Consider the following 24,003-nt stretch of genomic DNA (forward strand, 5'->3'; position numbering starts at 1 on the left):
ATCCTTCCAAATGAAACCTTAGGACAAAAGGAAAAACTTTGAAAGGATATTTTGAAATAATCCTGGCAGATTTTAAATGCTTTCCTGTTTTGGGAGGCAGATGAGCAGCAAAGGAACAAGACCACCCATCACCCCATGGATGGGAGAACCTGGGCTGGTGGAAGATGTCCCATGGCAAAGGGTTGGACTCTTTAAGATCCTTCCAAATGAAACCTTTAGACAAAAACCAAACTGTGATAGGAGATTTGGAAATAATCCTGGCAGATTTTGAATGCTTTCCTATTTTGGGAGGCAGATGAGCAGCAGAGGAACAAGGTCACCCATCACCCCATGGATAGGGCTTGGAGGAACCTGGGCTTGTGGGAGGTGTCCCTGCCCATGGAAAGGGGTTGGACTCTTTAGGATCCTTCCAAATGAAACCTTTGGACAAAAAACAAACTGTGATAGGAGATTTGGAAATAATCCTGGCAGATTTTGAATGCTTTCCTATTTTAGGAGGCAGATGAGCAGCAAAGGAACAAGGTCACCCATCACCCCATGGATGGGAGAACCTGGGCTGGTGGAAGATGTCCCATGGCAAAGGGTTGGACTCTTTAAGATCCTTCCAAATGAAACCTTTGATTACCCCAGGAGAAAAAACCTGGAAAGGGAGATTTGGAAATAATCCTGGCAGATTTTGAATGCTTTCCTATTTTGGGAGGCTGATGAGCAGCAGAGGAACAAGGGCACCCATCACCCCCTGGATGGGAGAACCTGGGCTGGTGGGAGATATCCCATGGCAAAGGGTTGGATTCTTAAGATCCTTCCAAATGAAACCTTTGGACAAAAAATACCTGTGAAAGGATATTTTGAAATAATCCTGGCACATCTTAAATGCTTTCCTGTTTTGGGAGGCAGATGAGGAGCAGAGGAACAAGATCACCCATCACCCCATGGATGGGGCAACCTGGGCTGGTGGGAGATATCCCATGGCAAAGGGTTGGATTCTTAAGATCCTTCCAAATGAAACCTTTGATGACTCCAGGGAAAAAAAAAACCTGGAAAGGGAGATTTGGAAATAATCCTGGCAGATTTTGAATGCTTTCCTATTTTAGGAGGCAGATGAGCAGCAAAGGAACAAGGTCACCCATCACCCCATGGATGGGAGAACCTGGGCTGGTGGAAGATGTCCCATGGCAAAGGGTTGGACTCTTTAAGATCCTTCCAAATGAAACCTTTGATTACCCCAGGAGAAAAAACCTGGAAAGGGAGATTTGGAAATAATCCTGGCAGATTTTGAATGCTTTCCTATTTTGGGAGGCAGATGAGCAGCAGAGGAACAAGGGCACCCATCACCCCATGGATGGGGCAACCTGGGCTGGTGGGAGGTGTCCCTGCCCATGGCAAAGGGTTGGACTCTTTAAGATCCTTCCAAATGAAACCTTTGGACAAAAGAAAAAACTGTGAAAGGATATTTTGAAATAATCCTGGCACATCTTAAATGCTTTCCTGTTTTGGGAGGCAGATGAGCAGCAGAGGAACAAGGGCACCCATCACCCCATGGATGGGGCAACCTGGGCTGGTGGGAGGTGTCCCTGCCCATGGCAAAGGGTTGGACTCTTTAAGATCCTTCCAAATGAAACCTTTGGACAAAAGAAAAAACTGTGAAAGGATATTTTGAAATAATCCTGGCACATCTTAAATGCTTTCCTGTTTTGGGAGGCAGATGAGCAGCAGAGGAACAAGGTCACCCATCACCCCATGGATGGGAGAACCTGGGCTTGTGGGAGGTGTCCCTGCCCATGGAAAGGGGTTGGATTCTTAAGATCCTTCCAAATGAAACCTTTGGACAAAAAACAAACTGTGATAGGAGATTTGGAAATAATCCTGGCAGATTTTGAATGCTTTCCTGTTTGGGGAGGCAGATGCCACCTTCAGCCAGATGAGCAACAGAGGAACAAAGTCACCCATCACCCCATGGATGGGGCTTGGAGGAACCTGGGCTTGTGGGAGGTGTCCCTGCCCATGGAAAGGGTTTGGACTCTTTAGGATACTTCCAAATGAAACCTTTGATTACCCCAGGAGAAAAAACCTGGAAAGGGAGATTTGGAAATAATCCTGGCAGATTTTGAATGCTTTCCTATTTTGGGAGGCAGATGAGCAGCAAAGGAACAAGGGCACCCATCAACCCATGGATGGGAGAACCTGGGCTGGTGGAAGATGTCCCATGGCAAAGGGTTGGATTCTTAAGATCCTTCCAAATGAAACCTTTGGACAAAAAACAAACTGTGAAAGGATATTTTGAAATAATCCTGGCACATCTTAAATGCTTTCCTATTTTGGGAGCCAGATGAGCAGCAAAGGAACAAGGTCACCCATCACCTCATGGATGGGGCAACCTGGGCTTGTGGGAGGTGTCCCTGCCCATGGAAAGGGGTTAAACTCTTTAAGATCCTTCCAAATGAAACCTTTGGACAAAAAACAAACTGTGATAGGAGATTTGGAAATAATCCTGGCACATCTTAAATGCTTTCCCGTTTTGGGAGGCAGATGAGCAGCAGAGGAACAAGGTCACCCATCACCCCATGGATGGGAGAACCTGGGCTGGTGGAAGATGTCCCATGGCAAAGGGTTGGAGTCTTAAGATCCTTCCAAATGAAACCTTTGGACAAAAAACAAACTGTGATAGGAGATTTGGAAATAATCCTGGCACATCTTAAATGCTTTCCTGTTTTGGGAGCCAGATGCCACCTTCAGCCAGATGAGCAGCAGAGGAACAAAGTCACCCATCACCCCATGTATGGGGCTTGGAGGAACCTGGGCTTGTGGGAGGTGTCCCTGCCCATGGAAAGGGGTTAGACTCTTTAAGATCCTTCCAAATGAAACCTTTGATGACCCCAGAAAAGCAAAAAAAGTCTCCCCACCAAAACCATTTCCAAACACCACCAATCATAGAATCATAGAATCCTAGGGGTTAGAAGGGACCTCGAAAGATCATCTAGTCCAACCCCCCCTGCCAGAGCAGGGCCACCTAGAGCACCTCGCATAGGAACGTGTCCAAGCGGGTTTTGAATGTCTCCAGTGAAGGAGACTCCACGACCCCCCTGGGCAGCCTGTTCCAGGGCTCTGTCACCCTTACAGGAAAAAAATGTTTCCGGATATTCAACTTGAACCTCCTGTGCTCCAATTTACACCCATTACCCCTTGTCCTATCACTGGTCACCACTGAGAAGAGCCTAACTCCATCTCCCTGACACTCACCCCTTACATGTTTGAAAACATTGATGAGGTCACCCCTCAGTCTCCTTTTCTCCAAACTAAAGAGACCCAGCTCCCTCAGCCTTTCCTCAGAAGGGAGATGTTCCACTCCCTTCATCATCTTAGTAGCTCTGCGCTGGACTCTTTCAAGCACTTCCCTGTCCTTCTTGAACTGAGGGGCCCAGAACTGGACACAATACTCCAGGTGTGGCCTCACCAATGCAGAATAGAGGGGGAGGAGAACCTCTCTTGACCTACTAACCACCCCCCTTTCTAATGCACCCCAGGATGCCATTGGCCTTCTTGGCCACAAGGGCACATTGCTGGCTCATGGTCATCTTCTTGTCAACCAGGACCCCCAGGTCTCTTTCACCTCCACTGCTCTCCAGCAGGTCAGCCCCCAACCTATACTGGGCCATCGTGTTGTTCTTCCCCAAATGCAAAACTCTACACTTCCCCTTGTTGAATTTCATCATGTTTCTCCCTGCCCAACTCTCCAGCCTGTCTAAGTCTCTCTGAATGGCAGCACAGCCTTCTGGTGTGTCAGCCACTCCTCCCAGCTTAGTGTCATCAGCAAACTTGCTGAGGGTACATTCTATACCCTCATCCAAGTCGTTGATGAAGATATTGAACAACACCGGTCCAGTACCGACCCCTGAGGGACTCCACTAGTCACACACCTCCAACCAGATTCTGCCCCATTGACTACAACTCTCTGACTCCTTCCTTTCAACCAGTTCCTGATCCACCTCACTACCTGATCACCAAACCCATACTTGGTCAACTTATCTACAAGGATGCTATGAGAGACGGTGTCAAATGCTTTACTGAAATCAAGATAAACCACATCTACTGCTCTTCCATCATCTATCCACCTAGTAATTTCCTCAGTTGGGTTGAATGCAAATTCTCATCCTTTATCATGGAAAAAACACTGAAAAAAAAATTACAGGAATAGGATTTCTATTTCTTTAGGTTGTTTAGGTTTGGATTTATTTTTGCCAGATAAAAGCAAGGAGCCAGCAGAACTAATCTAGACATTAATGAAACTCCCTGGGCCCCATTAGAGGAGTAGCTACTCCCAGCCAACTCCAAGGAGGATATTTAGGGGGGGGTGTAGTGCTACTAATAGTTTGGTTAACACTATCTGCTGAAAAAAAATTATATATAATATGGGTGTAGTTAAGGGAACATCTTCAAAATTGCTGCCTTTCTGTATCACCTGTAATTCCCAACCTATTCCTCACCCATTAGGGGGGGATTTTAGCAGCAGAAAATCACCTGTTGGTGTTTTGGGAAAAGGATTCAGGGGATCTAATGGGAGAGAGATTTACCTCAGGTTTGAGAGGGAGGGGAAATTAAATCAAACTGTTTTGCTTTATATAGGAGGTTTCCAAGGGAAAATTTAATCTGGAAATAATTCTATAGAAAGATGACAGCTGGAAGAAACAGTAATTTTGGTTAAAGTTACGAATTGTTGAAGAAAAAAAAAATCCCATTCCTTCTGAAGTGCTTGAAAGAGGAGTGAAGATGGGAGATGTGTCTGGGAGGAGGATCTGGATGGTCCTCAGATTGCCAAGGCTGACTGCTGGGTAGGGAAAAGGAGGGGGGAAAAGAGGGGGAAAAGAGGGGGAAAAGAGGGGGGAAAGAGGGGGGAAAGAGGGGAAAGAGGGGAAAGAGGGGGAAAGAGGGGGGAAAGAGGGGGGAAAGAGGGGGGAAAGAGGGGGGGAAAGAGGGGGGAAAGAGGGGGGAAGGAGGGGGGAAAGAGGGGGGAAAGAGGGGGAAAGAGGGGGGAAAGAGGGGGGAAAGAGGGGGGAAAGAGGGGGGAAAGAGGGGGGAAAGAGGGGGGGAAAGAGGGGGGGAAAAGAGGGGGGAAAAGAGGGGGGAAAAGGAGGGGGGAAAGGAGGGGGAAAGGAGGGGGAAAGGAGGGGGAAAGGAGGGGGAAAAGGAAGGGGAAAAGGAAGGGGAAAAGGAAGGGGAAAAGGAAGGGGAAAAGGAAGGGGAAAAGGAAGGGGAAAAGGAAGGGGAAAAGGAAGGGGAAAAGGAGGGGGAAAAGGAGGGGGAAAAGGAGGGGGAAAAGGAGGGGGAAAGGAGGGGGGAAAGGAGGGGGGAAAGGAGGGGGGAAAGGAGGGGGGAAAGGAGGGGGGAAAGGAGGGGGGAAAGGAGGGGGGAAAGGAGGGGGGAAAGGAGGGGGGAAAGGAGGGGGGAAAGGAGGGGGAAAGGAGGGGGGAAAGGAGGGGGGAAAGGAGGGGGGAAAGGAGGGGGGAAAGGAGGGGGGAAAGGAGGGGGGAAAGGAGGGGGAAAGGAGGGGGAAAGGAGGGGGAAAAGAGGGGGAAAGAGGGGGAAAGAGGGGGGAAAGAGGGGGAAAGGAGGGGGAAAGAGGGGGGAAAGAGGGGGGGAAAGAGGGGGGGAAAGAGGGGGGGAAAGAGGGGGGGAAAGAGGGGGGGAAAGAGGGGGGAAAGGAGGGGGAAAAGGAAGGGGAAAAGGAAGGGGAAAAGGAGGGGGAAAAGAGGGGGGAAATCCTCTTCTCCCCAGCTCTGAGAAGATGATCAGAGGGCTTTGGTTTGAAATGGTTTTTACTTCTCCTCCTGGCTAAAGCTTCGAAAGCAAACAGCTTTGCTTAGGAGAGAATCTTTCCTTTTGAAATATGAAGTGCAGTTTTATTTTTGAGCTGCAATAAGTAATAATAATAAATAAAAAAAAAAAGGAAGAATATAAAGCTGCTGGGGCTGGGGCTCTGGTTCCTCATCATCTAAGACAGCCTCAAAGCCAATTTCTAATTGTCAGAGAGTATTAAATAATTGAGCAGTCTAACACAGCATGGAAGGGGGTGTTTTTATTGTGGAGGATCAGCTCAGGCTTCATTAGTCATAATAATTATGATTAGAAGGCTTGCAAGTTTTCTCCTGTTTCCTTTGAAAATGACAAGCCTGATTGCATAGGGATGGAAACTGGAGAGTAAGACACTTCATTTGATTCCAGTTTATTGCATTGCCCTGTGTTAAGTTTCTTACCAGAGGGAATAGACTTCTAAGATGCCAAAAAAGAGCAAAATAAATCCTTAATATAAATAATTCTTAAGTCCCCTAGAGAAGAGTTGAAAATAGGGTGGTTCAGTGCTGGCTGGCTCCTCTTTGGCCTGATGTCTGAGGCCTTGTTGTTTCCAAAGGTAGAAATCTAGCAAGAATTCCAGTAAAATTCAATAAATTCCAGTCAAATTAAATCAAGTCCAGTAAAATTAAATCAAGTCCAGTCACATTAAGTCAGTTCCAAGAAAATAAACTCCAGGAAAGGATTTGATAATGGGATGAATTATGATGGATTCACACTGAGTGCTGCGACTGCTTGGATGCCAACGGGGTTCTCAGGGCCCTCCCTAATTATTCAGAGCCAGACAGAAGGAGTTTTTCCCTGACTTGAGAAGAAATTTAGGATAAAAGAGAAGGAGACACATTGCATTTGGATAAACCCAAAGCCTTCTGAAGTTTTCTCAAGGAGAAAGGGAGAGAGAGCTGCTGGTCAGAGGTGCCCGGGAATCCCTCCTCAGAAGAAGCCTCCAGCTCCATCATTCCCAGGAAAAGGAGCATCCCAGCTTCTCATCCCAACTTCTCATCCCTCAAAGAAGGGATAATTCATCAGCTCTGACACTGCTGCCTCCAAGTGGCCATGGGCAACATCAATGCTGAGGTTGGAACTGGAGAAACCCAATCCCTGCACGTGTCCATCTGGCTTGGCAAGAAGTGAAAGATTGGGGGGGAATGGTTTGAAACTGGAAATAAAGGAGATTTAGGTTGGATTTTAGGAAGAAATCCTTTCCTCTGAGGGTGCTGAGCCTCTGTCCCAGGTTTCCCAGAGAAGCTGTGGCTGCTTCATCCCTGGAAATCTGGAAGACCAGGTTGGAAGCCTGGAAGACCAGGTTGGACGGGGCTTGGAGCAACCTGGGCTGCTTGGGACTGGATGGTCCTAAGGGTCCCTTCAAAGCATCCTGGGATTCTCTGATTAATTGAGAGCATTAAAAGGGAAAAAGGTGAAAAAAAGCAACCCAACAAAACCTGATTAAGTTGCTCCCAAGCACTAGAAAGTTTTTCAATTGAGGGATTTCCAGCTGCTGTGAAGATGACAGAAAAATGAATATTTTTTTTTTTCCTTCACTCTACTTATGAAAGATGATTCACCCAAGATTGCAGCCAGCTGTAAACAATCACCAAACCCTTCACAGGAGTTGTTTTTCACCTCTTTCTTGATGGGAAAATAGAACTTAATATTTCACTGCCAGGGCTGCTCAGCTGAGGCTCCTGCAGCTCAACCCCTAAGCACCACAAAACCTCCTAAACCCCCAAAACATCCTAAAAGAAGTTGTTCAAGATATCCAGATATTTTAAGGGGTTTCATTTAGGCTTGGAAAATTCCAAGGCAGACAAGTGAGCTATAAGTCTCAGCAATGAAGAGATTTCTGAGAGGATTCAAGGACTTAGGAAAATCTTTTTATGGATCTTGATGGAAAATAAAAATTATTCCTTAATTCTGTACAATAATTTAGTATTAATCAGGAGATTGTAATTTTTTTTACATCATGAAGGCTATGGATTGGTGAATGTCACGCCAATCCACAAAAAGGGCCAGAAAGAGGACCCAGGAAACTCCAGGCCCGTCAGCCTGACCTCAGTGCCTGGCAGGGTCATGGAGCAGATCATCCTGGGGGCAATCCCACAGCACCTGCAGGATGGGCAAGGGATCAGACCCAGCCAGCACGGGGTTAGGAAGGGCAGGTCCTGTCTGACCAACCTGAGCTCCTTTTATCATCGGGTGACTGCCTGGGGGATGAGGGGAAGGCTGTGGATGTGGTCTGCCTGGACTTCAGCAAGGCCTTTGACTGTCACTGAAGGCTTGGTTAAACCCAGCTGGTCCTTAGAACTGATGAAAATCCCCTTCCATCTCAAGGCTTCTTGAATTTATCCATTATTTATTGGCAACATCACTTGGAGCTTGAGAATCATAGAATCTTAGAATTGGCTGGGTTGGAAGGGAGCTCAGAGCTCATCGACTCCAACCCTTGATCCACTCCCCCCGTGCTTCCCAGCCCATGGCACTCAGTGCCACATCCAGGCTCTTTGGAAAGAGCTCCAGACACGGAGAATCCACTACTTCCCTGGGCAGCCCATTCCAAGGGCTGATCACCCTCTCCAGAAAGAAATTCTTTCTCCTCTCCAACCTAAACCTCCCCTGGCACAACTTGAGACCCTTTGTGCCCTCTTGTCTTGTTGAAAGTTGCCTGGCAAAAGAGCCCAAGCCCCCCCCTGGCTCCAACCTCCTTTCAGGGAGTTGTAGAGAGTGATGAGGTCTCCCCTGAGCCTCCTCTTCTCCAGCCTCAACACCCCCAGCTCTCTCAGCCTCTCCTCATAGGGTCTGTGCTCGAGTCCCTTCACCAGCCTGGTCGCCCTCTTTTAGACCTGCTCCAGCACCTCAAGCTCCTTCCTGAGGGACTTCCTGAGCTGAGGGGCCCAGAACTGGACACAGGACTCAAGCTGTGGCCTCCCCAGGGCTGAGCACAGGGGCAGAATCCCTTCCCTGGACCTGCTGGCCACGCTCTTCCTCAGCCAGCCCAGGATGCCATTGGCCTTCTTGGCCACCTGGCCACACTGCTGCCTCCTCTTCAGCTTCCTGGCAAGCCAGACTCCCAGCTCCCTTGCTGCAACCACTCCCTGCCCAGCCTGGAGCTCCCCAGGGGCTTCTTGTGGCCAAAGTGCAGGACCCGGCCCTTGGAATCTTCAACCTCATCCCCTTGGGATCAGCCCAACTCTCCAGTCTCTCCAGGTCCCTCTGCAGAGCCCTCCTGCCTTCCAGCTGATCCACACTTCCCCCCAGCTTAGTGTCAGCTGGGAATTTGCTGAGGATGGACTCAATGCCCTCCTCTAAATCCTCCCTCAAGATATTAAACAGCACTGGGCCCAACACTGATCCCTGGGGGACACCACTAGTGACCGGCCGCCATTTTGATGCAGCCCCGTTCAGCACCACTCTCTGGGCCCGGCCCTCCAGCCAGTTCCTAACCCAGCACAGAGTGCTCCTGGCTGAGCCATGGCCTGACAGCTTTTCCAGGAGAATCCTAGGGGAGATGGTGTCCAAGGCCTTGCTGAAGTCCAGGTAGTCCAGGAGTTGCCTTTTGGGAGGTGCTCAGATGGCACTGATGGAGGTGGCTTGGGGAGGTGACATGGGACACATGGAGATGACTTAGGAAGAAGAGGGAGGATCCCACTATTTCCCATTTTTTCCATCTCCTGTTGGGCTCACCAACTAAATACAACAGCTTGGATCAAGCAGCAGCCAGCAAAAATGTAGAAATTCAATTTAAAGCATGAGGAGAGAGAAAAATGAGCCCCAAATCAACCTTTCCTGTAAAGAGAAGCAAAACAAAATGAAAATAGAAAAGAAAAAGAAGAGATCTCCTGCATATGATGGGAAACAGGGTGCTTTTTCTGTGCTGGTTTCTAAGCAGGAATTATTTGTGGCTGAGCAGGAGAATAATAAATCCAAATCTAAAGGCAGAAAGCATTGATGGGCTCTCCCCTAAAAAAAAAAACCCAAAATAAACCAGAATTATTTAGTTATCCAGCACCAAACCCTCTTGGCCAGACCCATCCTGGGGTTCTGCCCCCAACTTGACCACATTGGACCTGAGCTTTAAAAATCCAAGGAAATCATCACATCTAAACACTTTTTTCCCTTTTGTTTTTCCCCTCACCCCATCACCAGCCATCCCTTATTCCTTCCCACCTCTTCTCTTTGGCCCCAAAAGAAATAACCTGCTTTGGCTTTATAGAAATTAGTGAAGCCAACCAGAAATGTAATCAGGGAGCTTTGCAGAAAATCCATAGTTTTGGCCTGAGCTATTCCAAGTGATTTCAAGACCCTGAGTTATTCCATCCAGGAGCAATTCAGCACAGCACGGGGCTGATCTGCATGGAAATAATCCCCCATGGGGACCTGAAACAATGAGGAAATGCTGCTCTTCTTCCCCAAAAACCTCTTTGTTTTCTAGCAGGGGGTTGCCACACAAATCCTCTTATCACCTCCTGGCCAAAGTTTTTTTTTCCCCACCTCCTCAGCTGAGGATGTGCAGAGCTGGCTCTGGGTTGTCCTAAATAAAAACCCCAAATGAGAAAAAAATAATTTTTGGGTTTTTTTTTGCTGAAATCTATGGAATTACCTTTCCAGGCAAAAGGCTGCTCAGTTATTCAGGAGCTGGTTCTCTGGGGAACACACAGCATGTTGCTGGCAAGCATTTGGCTCTCCTCCTGCATGCTAAGCATCCCCTCCAAAGCCCCAATCCCAGTCTCATCCCAGTCAGCATCCCTTGGCTGCAGCAAGAAGGGGGGAAGTTTCTTTAGGAGCTGGGAGCTTTTTATTCCACAGGGGCACTGCCAAGGTTTGGGGTTGGAAGGCCTCAAATCCACGTGCAAAAAAACCCAGTCTGGTTCTTGTGACAAAGGGACATGGGACGTGGCTGATGGGCCATTTATCTTGGGTCTTCTTACCCACCCGATCCCATACCCACCCTTTAGGGTGTTTTTCCCTTGCCCAGAGCTGCAGGGAAACCCACAAAGCAGCAGAACCACATTGGAACTCCAACTTAATGCTCAAAACAACAGAACTACAGTTTCCACTTCACTTACTCAACGGGTGAGAAGGTTGCATCAACCCAAGCAAAGACACATGGGGACCTCATCCCCATGGTGACTCTCCCAGCATGGATCTTGAGCAGATAAAACACTAAAGCTAAAACTTGCAGCCAGAAACATCTCTAAGAGAGAGCAGAAGAGGATTTGGAATCCTAGCTACATCCTCTTGTAGGCACCAACCACAAACCCAGCCCACGAGCCACCTCCTGCCATGGTTCTTTAATCATTAAGGATGGAGAAGAACCCCAAGACCAAGTCCAACTTGTTCTATCAACCCAACACCATCAGCCAACACAACCATGTCCTGAAGGGCCAGGAACTGTGGTTTGGGAAGAGCTCCAGGGGATGGTGATTGCCCTGGGCAGCCTCTTGCAATGCTTGAGCACTCTTCCAGCAAACAGATTTTTTTCAGCAAACAGATTATTTTTTTCCTAATATCCACCCTGCACCTTTTGTAACTTGAGCAGACACAACCACAGAGCTGCATCTTGCAGCCAGAAACATCTCTAAGAGAGAGCAGAATAGGATTTGAACTCCTAGCTACATCCTCTTGTAGGCACCAACCACAAACCCAGCCCACGAGCCACCTCCTGCCATGGTTCTTTAATCATTAAGGATGGAGAAGAACCCCAAGACCAAGTCCAACTTGTTCTATCAACCCAACACCATCAGCCAACACAACCATGTCCTGAAGGGCCAGGAACTGTGGTTTGGGAAGAGCTCCAGGGGATGGTGATTGCCCTGGGCAGCCTCTTGCAATGCTTGAGCACTCTTCCAGCAAACAGATTAATTTTTTCCTAATATCCACCCTGATCCTTTTGTAACTTGAGCAGACACAACAACAGAGCTGAATCTTGTAGCCAGAAACATCTCTAAGAGAGAGCAGAAGAGGATTTGGAATCCTAGCTACATCCTCTTGTAGGCACCAACCACAAACTCAGCCCACGAGCCACCTCCTGCCATGGTTCTTTAATCATTAAGGATGGAAAAGAACCCCAAGACCAAGTCCAACTTGTTCTATCAACCCAACACCTCCAGCCAACCCAACCATCTCCTAAAGGGCCAGGAATTGTAGTTTGGGAAGAGCTCCAGGGGATGGTGACTGCCCTGGGCAGCCTCTTGCAATGCTTGAGCACTCTTCCAACAGATTATTTTTTTCCCAATATCCACCCTGCACCTTTTGTAACTTGAGCAGACACAACCACAGAGCCAAAACTTGCAGACAGAAACATCTCTAAGAGAGAGCAGAAGAGGATTTGAAATACTAGCTACATCCTCTTGTAGGCACCAACCACAAACCCAGCCCACGAGCCACCTCCTGCCATGGTTCTTGAATCATTAAGGATGGAAAAGAACCCCAAGACCAAGTCCAACTTGTTCTATCAACCCAACACCATCAGCCAACCCAGCCATGTCCTGAAGGGCCAGGAACTGTGGTTTGGGAAGACCTCCAGGGGATGGTGACTGCCCTGGGCAGCCTCTTGCAATGCTTGAGCACTCTTCCAGCAAACAGATTTCTTTCAGCAAACAGATTCTTTTTTTCCTAATATCCACCCTGAACCTTTTGTAACTTGAGCAGACACAACAACAGAGCTGCATCTTGCAGCCAGAAACATCTCTAAGAGAGAGCAGAATAGGATTTGAACTCCTAGCTACATCCTCTTGTAGGCACCAACCACAAACCCAGCCCACGAGCCACCTCCTGCCATGGTTCTTGAATCATTAAGGATGGAAAAGACCTCCAAGACCAAGTCCAACTTGTTCTATCAACCCAACACCATCAGCCAACACAACCATGCCCTGAAGGGCCAGGAACTGTGGTTTGGGAAGAGCTCCAGGGGATGGTGATTGCCCTGGGCAGCCTCTTGCAATGCTTGAGCACTCTTCCAGCAGATTATTTTTGCTAATATCCACCCTGCACCTTTTGACAGACCTAAAACTTGCAGCCAGAAACATCTCTAAGAGAGAGCAGAAGAGGATTTGGAATCCTAGCTACATCCTCTTGTAGGCACAAACCACAAACACAGCCCACGAGCCACCTCCTGCCATGGTTCTTGAACCATTAAGGATGGAAAAGAACCCCAAGACCAAGTCCAACTTGTTCTATCAACCCAACACCTCCAGCCAACCCAACCATCTCCTAAAGGGCCAGGAATTGTAGTTTGGGAAGACCTCCAGGGGATGGTGACTGCCCTGGGCAGCCTCTTGCAATGCTTGAGCACTCTTCCAGCAAACAGATTAATTTTTTCCTAATATCCACCCTTATCCTTTTGTAACTTGAGCAGACACAACAACAGAGCTCAAACTTGCAGCCAGAAACATCTCTAAGAGAGAGCAGAAGAGGATTTGGAATCCTAGCTACATCCTCTTGTAGGCACCAACCAAAAACCCAGCCGACGAGCCACCTCCTGCCATGGTTCTTGAATCTTTAAGGATGAAGAAGAACCCCAAGACCAAGTCCAACTTGTTCTATCAACCCAACACCATCAGCCAACACAACCATGTCCTGAAGGGCCAGGAACTGTGGTTTGGGAAGACCTCCAGGGGATGGTGACTGCCCTGGGCAGTCTCCTGTAATTTTTGTCCATGGATTTTCTCCTAATATCCACCCTGCACTTTTTCCAAGGATATCAGGCAAGCTGGGAATTATCAGGCACTGAAAAAAGCCCCATCCTGATGGCAGAGAAGGACTCTGCCATCCCAACCCCAGCTCAGGAAAGCATCAGCAGAGACCTTGGCACCACAACATTAAGCCGTGTTCCTTTAATAACTAACAAGAAGCTAAAGAGCTTCTCTTCATTGCCTAATCTTGGGTTATTAAGCTTTTATTTAATTGCTTCCTGTCCATTAAGTCTTAATAGGGAAGTCAGAAAGCAGCAGAGGGGAAGGGAGCTCCAGCTTTGGTTGGCACTTTGGGAAATGAAGAGAGATCTGAAGCATCAGGGAGCTGAACCTCCAACAGGACCTTCAGGATTTTGACAAAATATGGCTGGAACAACAAAACTCAGCTCTGAAATCCCTACAAAACATGATGAGCAAAGAAAAAAAGAGGTTTGAGGGATGTTTGGTAAGCAATAAGAAGGATTTTTTGCAAGAACATTGAAGGTTGCTCCAAGGTCAGCTCTAGGTGAGCTCCAGGAGAAGATGGAGAACCCCAAAGTTCTGTTTCCTGATGGCTGGAAAATGCAAAAAAAAATTATTTTAGATATGATAGTTTGGAAATCAAAGCAAAGTTTGCTCAGAGGAAAAAAAACATCACCTAAAATGTCTCCTTATGAATGAAAATGTGGAGGAAAAAACATAGCTGCAACTGCCTGGATTTAGGTGATGTTCCCTAAAGGAAAACCAAAGTGATCTGACACAGGTTTAAATTCATATATTCAAATGAAATAGGGAAAAAAATAAATTATGCTTAATGCAAAGCACTGCTTTTAACCAGGAGAAACATTTTCTATGTGAGGAAGGGCAGAAAGACAAAGTGCCCCTGGCAAACCTTGGGTGGAGACCAAAAAACTACATTCAACACTAAAATAATTCTCCCAGTGCCAAAAAAACCCTAAAACCCACATAGTGTTAGAATAGAAATTGGTGGAGACTGATCAGAAAATAATCTGGGTCCAGCATAAGGACATTGGCCTTTCCAACCTCTAGAAATTCATGATAAAAAGCAAAATAAAAGGAGCTGAAGAGGGGGGAGGGTTGTGAGTAGCTTTTTAAGGGTTGGAGTTCCCAATCCATCTGCTTCATATTGCTAAAAAATTCTCCTAGTCAAGATAATTTAGAAAATTAGAAGATAAATATAAGGATATTAAAAGGATAATAAAAGAATTCAAAATAAAAGGAATTCTTAACTACTGTTTTTCCAAACTTCTAAACTTTCTAAACTTTCAGGCCCGTCAGCCTGACCTCAGTGCCTGGCAGGGTTATGGAACAGCTCATCCTGGGGGCAATCCCACAGCACCTGCAGGATGGGCAAGGGATCAGACCCAGCCAGCACGGGGTTAGGAAGGGCAGGTCCTGTCTGAGCAACCTGAGCTCCTTTTATCATCGGGTGACTGCCTGGGGGATGAGGGGAAGGCTGTGGATGTGGTCTGCCTGGACTTCAGCAAGGCCTTTGACAGCGTCTCCCCTAGGATTCTCCTGGAAAAGCTGTCAGGCCATGGCTCAGCCAGGAGCACTCTGTGCTGGGTTAGGAACTGGCTGGAGGGCCGGGCCCAGAGAGTGGTGCTGAACGGGGCTGCATCAAAATGGCGGCCGGTCACTAGTGGTGTCCCCCAGGGATCAGTGTTGGGCCCAGTGCTGTTTAATATCTTGAGGGAGGATTTAGAGGAGGGCATTGAGTCCATCCTCAGCAAATTCCCAGCTGACACTAAGCTGGGGGGAAGTGTGGATCAGCTGGAAGGCAGGAGGGCTCTGCAGAGGGACCTGGAGAGACTGGAGAGTTGGGCTGATCCCAAGGGGATGAGGTTGAAGATTCCAAGGGCCGGGTCCTGCACTTTGGCCACAAGAAGCCCCTGGGGAGCTGCAGGCTGGGCAGGGAGTGGTTGCAGCAAGGGAGCTGGGAGTCTGGCTTGCCAGGAAGCTGAAGAGGAGGCAGCAGTGTGGCCAGGTGGGCAAGAAGGCCAATGGCATCCTGGGCTGGCTGAGGAAGAGCGTGGCCAGCAGGTCCAGGGAAGGGATTCTGCCCCTGTGCTCAGCCCTGGGGAGGCCACAGCTTGAGTCCTGTGTCCAGTTCTGGGCCCCTCAGCTCAGGAAGTTGAGGAAGGAGCTTGAGGTGCTGGAGCAGGTGCAGAGAAGAGCAAGGAGGCTGGGAAGGGATCCAGCAGAATTCCTGGGAGGAAGGAAGGGCTGAGGGAGCTGGGGGTGTTGAGGCTGGAGAAGAGGAGGCTCAGGGGAGACCTCATCACTCTCTGCAACTCCCTGAAAGGAGGTTGGAGCCAGGGGGGGTTGGGCTCTTTTCCCAGGCAACTCTCAGCAAGACAAGAGGGCACAAAGGGTCTCAAGTTGTGCCAGGGGAGGTTTAGGTTGGAGCTGAGAAAGAATTTCTTTCTGGAGAGGGTGATCAGCCCTTGGAATGGGCTGCCCAGGGAAGTAGTGGATTCTCCGTGTCTGGAGATCTTTCAAAAGAGCCTGGATGTGGCACTGAGTGCCATGGGCTGGGAACCACGGGGGGAGTGGATCAAGGGTTGGACTTGATGAGCTCTGAGCTCCCTTCCAACCCAGCCCATTCTGTGATTCTATGATTCTCAAGCTCCAAGTGATATTGCCAATAAATAAGAGATAAATTCAAGGAATCCTGAGATGGAAGGGGATTTTCATCAGTTCTAAGGACCAGCTGGGTTTAACCAAGCCTTCAGTGACAGGAAAACACCTCTGCTTTATCACAGAACAATGTGGGTTGGAATCACAGAGATCTCACCTAGATCAGGGGGCTCAGAGCCTCCTCAGAACTCAAGCATGCCCAGGGATGAGGCCTCATCCTTGGGCAACCTGGGCCATTTTCCACTGCCCTTCTGGTACAGAATTTATTCCTAACATCCAAATTAAATCTGTTCTTTAATTTAAAACCTTTGCCTCTCATCCCATCCCTCCAGCCCCTTGCACACATCCTCAGAAGCTCTTTCCTTCCCACTCTCCACTCTGAGGATAACTCAAGGAGGACCTCAAGGGGACAAAATTGTCCTACCCATGCCAACTTGGAAGCCAATCCATTTAATTCCCAAAAGAAAGGAAAAGCTGGCAAGCCTGACATTAAACAAGATTGATTTTATGACACAGAAACATGGTTTTGGACCCAAATATCCAGAATCTCTAGCCCAGAGGGATGGGAAGGTGCTCAGTAGAAGACACAACTCTTTTCCCTTCTCTTGCTACAGCAAAAAAAAAATCAACCCAACTCATGTGCTCAACCCAACCCAGCTGCTCATCTCAACTCTTTCCTACCTGATTTAATACCAATTTAACCATCAACATCCTCTTGCAACAAGGCTATAATCATCTTTTTCCTCTTTTCCCAAGCATGGAACCACAGAATCCCAGGTTGGAAGGGAACTCAAGGATCATCTGATCCAACCCTTCCAATATTATTGTTGATCTGAGATGTCTCAGCACCCCAATGAGCTGAGACTTCAACTTTCCAAAGTTGGGGAATCCACCCCTTCCCCTGGGAGACCATTCCAAGGTCTGACTGTCCTCAGGATGAAAAATTTTCCTCTTGTGTCCAATGGGAATGTCCCCAGGAGCACCTCATTCCCATTGCCCCTTGGCTTGTCCATGTCACATCCCATCCAAAAGATGGGAGAGGGAAGAGAAGGGACATCCTTGGGGTGATCCTCCCTCAAAACCTTGCCTGTGGGGTTTAGGAATACACACACAGCCCTGGTTGGCCCTCAAGACATCACCTCCACTAAAACATTTTTAATGCCAGACAAAAAACCTACACAAGAACCACAACGTTCTCCATCCTCTCTGCAGCCCTCCTTGAAGTCCCTGGAACATGGTCCTGAGGTCTCCCTTGAGCATTCCCTTCCCCAGGCTGAACAAAATCAAGTTCTCTCAGCTTCTCCTCATAGGGCAGGTGCTCCAATCCTCTGAGTATCCTCATGGATTTTCCCTGGACCTTCTCCACATCCTTTTTGAGGAGCAGGGACCACAGCCATGCACAAGGCTCTGGGGATGCTCTGACCACTGGAGCAGAGCAGAATAATGATCCACAGGGAACCTTCAAGCTTCAACATCCCATCCCACAGCAGGAGAGCATTGGCTCTGGTTCCCCAGGGAGGGAAGAAGATCCCACTCCTCAGCTTTGATTATCCTGAACCTCCTCCACCTGCCAGATCCCGGATGAAAGGGAGCATCCCACATCTGGACCTTCTGCACATCCTTTTTGGGGAGCAGGGATCAAAATCGAGCACACGGCTCTGGGGATCCTCTGACCCCTGGAGCAGAGCAGGATAATGACCCACAGGGAACCTTCAAGCTTCAACATCCCATCCCACAGCAGGAGGGCATTGCTTCTGGTTCCCTAGGAAGGGAAGAGGATCCCACTCCTCAGTTTTGATTATCCTGAACCTTCTCCACATCCTTTATGGGGAGCAGGGACCACAACCAAGCACAAGGCTCTGGGGATGCTCTGACCCCTGGAGCAGAGCAGGATAATGACCCACAGGGAGCCTTCAAGCTTCAACATCCCATTCCACAGGAAGGAGGGCATTGGCATTCCAGCCCATGGTTCCCCAGGGAGGGGAGAGAACCCCACTTCTCAGCTTTGATGATCATGAACCTCCTCCACTGCCAGATCCCAGATGGAAGGGAGCATCCCACATCTGGACCTTCTCCACATCCTTTTTGATGCTCTGGACCTCTGGAGTAGAGCAAGATAATGATCCACGGGGAGCCTACAAGCTTCAACATCCCATTCCACAGGAAGGAGGGCATTGGCTCTGGTTCCCCAGGGAGGGAAGAGGATCCCACTCCTCAGTTTTGATGATCCTGAACCTCCTCCACCTCCCAGGTCCTGGATGGAGGGGAGATCCCACATCTGGACCTGCTCCACATCCTTTTGATGGTCTGACCCCTGCAGTAGAGCAGGAAAGTGACCCACATGGGAACCTTTAAGCTTCAACATCCCATCCCACAGAAGGAGGGCACTGGCTCTGGTTCCCCAGGGAGGGAAGAGGATCCCACTCCTCAGTTTTGATTATCTTGAACCTTCTCCACATCCTTTTATGGGATCAGGGACCACAACCAAGCACAAGGCTCCGGGGATGCTCTGACCCCTGGAGCAGAGCAGGATAATGATCCACGGGGAGCCTACAAGCTCAACATCCCATTCCACAGGAAGGAGGGCATTGGCATTCCAGCCCATGGTTCCCCAGGGAGAGGAGAGAACCCCACTCCTCAGCTTTGATGATCATGAACCTCCTCCACCTGCCAGATCCCAGATGGAAGGGAGCATCCCACATCTGGACCTTCTCCACATCCTTTTTGATGCTCTGACCTCTGGAGTAGAGCAGGAAAAATGACCCACAGGGAACCTTTAAGCTTCAACATCCCATTCCACAGGAAGGAGGGAATTGGCTCTGGTTCCCCAGGGAGGGAAGAGGATCCCACTCCTCAGTTTTGATTATCCTGAACCTTCTCCACATCATTTTTGGGGAGCAGGGACGACAACCATGCACAAGGCTCTGGGGATCCTCTGACCCCTGGAGCAGAGCAGGATAATGATCCATAGGGAGCCTACAAGCTTCAACATCCCATCCCACAGAAGGAGGGAATTGGCTCTGGTTCCCCAGGGAGGAAAGAAGATCCCACTCCTCAGTTTTGATTATCCTGAACCTTCTCCACATCCTTTTTGGGGAGCAGGGACCACAACCAAGCACAGGGCTCCGGGGATGCTCTGACCCCTGGAGCAGAGCAGGATAATGACCCACAGGGAACCTTCAAGCTTCAACATCCCATTCCACAGGAAGGAGGGCATTGGCATTCCAGCCCATAGTTCCCCAGGGAGGGAAGAGGATCCCACTCCTCAGCTTTGATTATCCTGAACCTTCTCCACATCCTTTTTGGGGAGCAGGGACCACAACCAAGCACAGGGCTCTGGGGATGCTCTGACCCCTGGAGTAGGCAGGATAATGATCCATAGGGAGCCTTCAAGCTTCAACATCCCATTCCACAGGAAGGAGGGCATTGGCATTCCAGCCCATGGTTCCCCAGGGAGGGAAGAGGATCCCACTCCTCAGTTTTGATGATCCTGAACCTCCTCCACCTCCCAGGTCCTGGATGGAGGGGAGCATCCCACATCTGAACCTTCTCCACATCCTTTTGGGGAGCAGGGACCACAACCCAGTGCACGGCTCTGGGGATGCTCTGACCCCTGGAGCAGAGCAGGATAATGACCAAGGGGAACCTACAAGCTTCAACATCCCATCCCACAGAAGGAGGGCATTGCTTCTGGTTGCCTAGGAAGGGAAGAGGATTCCACTCCTCAGTTTTGATTATCCTGAACTTTCTCCACATCCTTTTTTGGGGAGCAGGCACCACAGCCTTGCACAAAGCTCTGGGGATGCTCTGACCCCTGGAGCAGAGCAGGATAATGACCCACAGGGAGCCTTCAACCTTCAACATCCCATTCCACAGAAGGAAGGCATTGGCATTCCAGCCCATGGTTCCCCAGGGAGGGAAGAGTATCCCACCCCTCAGTTTTGATTATCCTGAACCTCTTCCACCTGCCAGGTCCCAGATGGAGGGGAGCATCCCACATCTGGACCTTCTCCACATCCTTTTGGGGAGCAGGGACCACAACCAAGCACAGGGCTCCGGGGATGCTCTGACCCCTGGAGCAGAGCAGGATAATGACCCACAGGGAACCTTCAAGCTTCAACATCCCATTCCACAGGAAGGAGGGCATTGGCATTCCAGCCCATAGTTCCCCAGGGAGGGAAGAGAACCCCACTCCTCAGTTTTGATTATCCTGAACCTCCTCCACCTGCCAGATCCCGGATGGAAGGGAGCATCCCACATCTGGACCTTCTCCACATCCTTTTTGGGGATCAGGGACCACAACCAACCACAGGGCTCCGGGGATGCTCTGACCCCTGGAGTAGGGCAGGATAATGATCCACAGGAAGCCTTCAAGCTTCAACATCCCATCCCACAGAAGGAGGGCACTGGCTCTGGTTCCCCAGGGAGGGAAGAGAACCCCACTCCTCAGCTTTGATTATCCTGAACCTCCTCCACCTCCCAGGTCCCAGATGGAAGGGAGCATCCCGCATCACCGGGTGCTTTCCAGCTCTGCTCTTATTACTTATTCTCCCCATCAGCAGTGCTTCATCCCTGTTTCCAAGGAGACAGACAGGAAGCAGGAGTGAAGCAGAATCTTTCATCTGGGAGGGGAGAAAAGGGAAGGGGGGGGGAGGATGGGAATGGATGAGAGAGTCTGAGCAAGGTCAGGCATTTACTGCTGAATACAAATCTGTCACGCCTAATAGATGAAGCTCTTTAGTTTCCTGAGCTCCTCGGGCTGCTCCCCAGCATCCAAGGAGAAAATCAAAAAGACACTCAAGCATGAATGCCAATCAGCTAGGGCTGGCAACAATGATGGATCTCCATGTGCCCCAGCAGCTGTACCAGGCTTGGCCATGGATGAAAGGAGAAATTAAATAAGTGTCATGTAATTAGAGAAGGTCAGGATCTAAAGCCCTGAATGCTCAATGTGTTTCAAGACTCAAAGCAGGGAAGTTATTAAGCCAGGAGGCCCAAGAGGCCTGGAGCCAGACTACAATGAGATGCTTGGGACATGGTGGCACACAGGAAGATCCTAAAAGTAATGGAACACTCAGCAGATCCTCAGCAAACAGCTCGTGGGGCTGGGCTGGCTTTGCAACCATGGCAACAAAAGGATGGCTGGAGCCAGGAGATTTCCCAAAGCCAGGGAGGCCTTCCCTGAAGGAAAAAGAGGAGGGGAGAGAAAACAGCCCAGGGTGTTTAAGGCTGCTTTGAGACAGCCACTGGAGAGCTGCAGATGTTAGGAGATGGCATGGACAGGTAAGCTTGGGAACAACTTCCTCTGGACTGCATGGTTGGATTCTCTTTTTGGACTAAATCATCTCCAGAAGTCCCTTCCAACCCTTAACATCCTATGATCCTATAATCTCTCCATGTTCCATCCACATCTTTCACCCACATTCACCATTCCTCCTTGTGCAAAAACCCCAAAATCACAGCAGTCCACGGCCCCTGGGAATGTGGCTGCTCGGCCAGAGCTGCAGCTTTGGGGTGGCTGTGGGGTCCCTGGGTGATGGCATGGCCACCTCCTCCTTCCCAACACTAGGAGAACCCTCTCTGCCTGTACATTTGGGATCATTTCAAGCCGGAAAAGTTGTTTTCCCACTACAAACATTTTGGGTGCTGCAGCATCACCCCCATCACCTTACAAATACTGTGAGCAAAAAGCTTGGTTCAGAATCATAGAATCACAGAATGGGCTGGGTTGGAAGGGAGCTCAGAGCTCATCAAGTCCAACCCTTGATCCACTCCCCCCGTGGTTCCCAGCCCATGGCACTGAGTGCCACATCCAGGCTCTTTGGAAAGATCTCCAGACACGGAGAATCCACTACTTCCCTGGGCAGCCATTCCAAGGGCTGATCACCCTCTCCAGAAAGAAATTCTTCTCAGCTCCAACCTAAACCTCCCCTGGCACAACTTGAGACCCCTTTGTGCCCTCTTGTCTTGCTGAGAGTTGCCTGGGAAAAGAGCCCAACCCCCCCCTGGCTCCAACCTCCTTTCAGGGAGTTGCAGAGAGTGATGAGGTCTCCCCTGAGCCTCCTCTTCTCCAGCCTCAACACCCCCAGCTCCCTCAGCCTCTCCTCACAGGGTCTGTGCTCAAGTCCCTTCACCAGCCTGGTTGCCCTCCTTTGGACCTGCTCCAGCACCTCAATATCCTTCCTGAACGGCCCAGAACTGGACACAGGACTCAAGCTGTGGCCTCCCCAGGGCTGAGCACAGGGGCAGAATCCCTTCCTGGACCTGCTGGCCACGCTCTTTCCTCAGCCCAGCCCAGGATGCCATTGGCCTTCTTGCCCACCTGGCCACACTGCTGCCTCCTCTTCAGCTTCCTGGCAAGCCAGACTCCCCAGCTCCCTTGCTGCAACCACTCCCTGCCCAGCCTGGAGCTCCCCAGGGGCTTCTTGTGGGCCAAAGGGCAGGGACCCGGCCCTTGGAATCTTCAACCTCATCCCCTTGGCATCAGCCCAACTCTCCAGTCTCTCCAGGTCCCTCTGCAGAGCCTCTCCTGCCCTTCCAGCTGATCCACACTTCCCCCAGCTTAGTGTCAGCTGGGAATTTCCTGAGGATGGACTCAATGCCCTCCTCTTAAATCCTCCCCTCAAGATATTAACAGCACTGGGCCCAACACTGATCCCTGGGGGACACCACTAGTGACCGGCCGCCCATTTTGATGCAGCCCCGTTCAGCACCACTCTCTGGGCCCGGCCCTCCAGCCAGTTCCTAACCCAGCACAGAGTGCTCCTGGCTGAGCCATGGCCTGACAGCTTTTTCCAGGAGAATCCTAGGGGAGACGCTGTCAAGGCCTTGCTGAAGTCCAGGCAGACACATCCAAGCCTTCCCCTCATCCCCCAGGCAGTTCACCCGATGATAAAAGGAGCTCAGGTTGGTCAGACAGGACCTGCCCTTCCTAACCCCGTGCTGGCTGGGTCTGATCCCTTGCCCATCCTGCAGGTGCTGTGGATTGCCCCCAGGATGAGCTGCTCCATGACCCTGCCAGGCACTGAGGTCAGAAGAAGCCATAATATCCCAGGAACTTCTTGCTAGCCAACTACAACAACTTTGAGCCCAAATTCTTGAGGCCAGAGAGTGAAAAACCTGTTCAGGAAGGGATGTTGATGCTCCATGATTCCAAAAGAAATTCTCCCTGCTCCAAAGCCACGTGGAGCAAACTTGGGGTTTTTTTTCCTGCTAAAAACTCTCTCTTTCCAAGTGCTAGGCCAGAGCTCAGCTCCCAAATCTGGGTGGAAACAGCATCAACTTTGCTCCTTGCTTCCCTGCAGAAGCCAAGAGCAGTCCTTGCTTTGGGCAAAACATCCCTCAGAGCTCCAAACCAATCTGCTGCACTAAATTAGGAACACCAAACCAGACAAAAACCCTAAACCCTGGCTCAAAGCCTCTTTAGAGGATAACTGACTGGATTTTCTTCTTCTTTGCCTTCAGATTTCAACAGAAAAAGCTGAGGCAAGGCTTAAACAGGATAGGAACTGAAAGGCACGGGAAATTCCAGGAGTGCAAATCCACAAAAATCTAACACTAGTTTTTAGCCAGCTTCACCCTGCTGTGAAAAAGAAGTTTGTATTATTAAGCATCCAAACAACATGTTGGAAAAAAAAAAGATCTGAATTTGGGGCTAGCAAAGCAGGTTGAGTTTGGTTTTTCCTAGGTTGGCACCTCAAAATAAACATCCCAAAGCTGTCTCAGTAATAGAAGCTTGGGAAAAAAATCCCAACTGCAAGGAAAAGAATAGGAGCAGATTATAATCTAATAACAGCTTGAAATCCAGAAAAGTTGAATATTTTAG

At 49.5% G+C, this 24,003-nt stretch overlaps 1 protein-coding gene across 1 annotated transcript in view; it reads right to left on the minus strand.

The window, feature by feature from the left end:
* Positions 1-24,003, minus strand: part of DCC (DCC netrin 1 receptor) — a 459,073-nt gene that overhangs the window by 180,407 nt on the left and 254,663 nt on the right. The window lies entirely within an intron of this gene.

Source organism: Calypte anna, chromosome W (assembly GCF_003957555.1).
Source record: "Calypte anna isolate BGI_N300 chromosome W, bCalAnn1_v1.p, whole genome shotgun sequence".
In the NCBI taxonomy this organism is placed as follows: Eukaryota; Metazoa; Chordata; class Aves; order Apodiformes; family Trochilidae; genus Calypte; species Calypte anna.